The 1,639-nt window shown below is 28.8% G+C and overlaps 1 non-coding gene across 1 annotated transcript; it reads right to left on the bottom strand.

Annotated features, from left to right (window-relative positions):
- Positions 1 to 258: 258 nt before the first annotated feature.
- TRNAL-AAG lies at positions 259 to 339 on the bottom strand. The gene has a single exon. It is a non-coding gene; the product is annotated as a tRNA-Leu (tRNA).
- Positions 340 to 1,639: the final 1,300 nt, after the last annotated feature.

The raw sequence follows: 1,639 nt of genomic DNA, 5'->3' as shown, positions 1-1,639 counted from the left end.
TGGTTGTAATTTCAGATTGTAAAAGCAAATCTATCTCTCCATTCTTTTCAAGTTATAGGATAAAAATCAGTTTTAGTTTCGGGTTGAATTTACATCTATATATGTATATCTTTATGTTTAATAAATCTACATGTGATTTATATAGCGGAAACTTGATGAATGGAGCAAGTGTAGATAAAATTTTCCAAATTAGAGGCTTGAATATCAGATTTTATATGTTATTAATCTACATTTGATGCTAAAAGTAAAAAATTATTATGTTGAGAGTGGGATTTGAACCCACGCCCTTTCGGACCAGAACCTTAATCTGGCGCCTTAGACCAACTCGGCCATCTCAACATTTGCATTATGTTATTCTAATATTTAAATTTATAACTATTTTGTACATTTGTGACATGTTTCGTCATCTTAGCTTTTTTTTAATAAAAAAATTTGACAATTAATTTAAATAAAATCTGTATCCGCTTGCTACAAAAAATACTATAGCAACTTTCTTAGCTTAAATAAAATCTTAGCTTACATGTACACTATATCAACTCTCTCTTCCACAAATAACGTTACTAGTAGTATAAGTTTATAACCTTTATAGGAGTAGTTGAGTAATCTATGCCTCAATCTAAGTTGTATTTGTATAAATCATCATTCATTAAATCGATCACAACACTAAATTAATCCAATATTTAATAAAACTAAATCGGTTGATACTCAATAATTGTTCATTGTTACTTCTATTGTGCTCATTTATTGGGACTGGTTGGTTGTTGTTGTTGTTGTCTTATAGGTTTGAACGGTGTTATATGTGTCTTCGTTGGGGTTTCGTTTTGTCGTTGTTGTTGGTGTTGGGTTTAGGTTGTCACTTGTTAGAGGTCTTCACGTTTTTGTTGTGTCGAACATTTAGCTCGCTAGGTGTTTGGCTTGGAGCTTTTTTTACGTAAAAAATGAATATTTATTAAATTAAATTATAGTTACAAACTATTTTGGACTTTTCCCACTAATACTTTGAGGTCTTCTTGAACTCTTCCCTAACAAAAGAAGTGGAAAAAACTAAAATTCCAAGAAGGTAAAAATTAATTTTTGGAAAATAATTTTGGGTCAAATTTCTATAAAGCATGATAATGGCCCAAATTTCAGCCCAAACCTGCATACACTTTTTGTGTATAGTCAATTTAATGAGCCCAAAATGAATAAAAAAAAAGTATATGTGGTCCACAATTTTTTTATAGTAATGTATAATAGCAATTGGGGGAGGCACATATTCGTCTACTCACTTCCTACCAAACAAATGGCACAATCATGATGGATTATACTACAAAACAATTAATGTTTGGTGATATACATATTATGTATTGTAATATGCATTTTTTACTTGCAAATATGCAAGTTTATTCTTTATATATATCTATGTTTTCTTTTGTAATTAGGATATATGAGAGAATAAATTATATGGAAGGGTGGACTTTTTATATAAAAAAAAGTTGGGAGTGCAATTTTGGTGGACATCTTTATAGTAATTGTTGCACATTTTATGAAAAGGAAAATAATAGTAATATATTGCAATACTTATTTAGAATTTTGTAATACTATATGATTTAAATCTATTCAAACTATGTGATGAACTTATTATAGTTTAGATGCATTA

The sequence above is a fragment of the Salvia splendens genome, chromosome 22 (genome assembly GCF_004379255.2).
Source record: "Salvia splendens isolate huo1 chromosome 22, SspV2, whole genome shotgun sequence".
Lineage (NCBI taxonomy): Eukaryota > Viridiplantae > Streptophyta > Magnoliopsida > Lamiales > Lamiaceae > Salvia > Salvia splendens.
The sequence above is the reverse complement of the archived record's forward strand: the minus strand, read 5'-3'. Positions and strand labels throughout refer to the sequence as shown.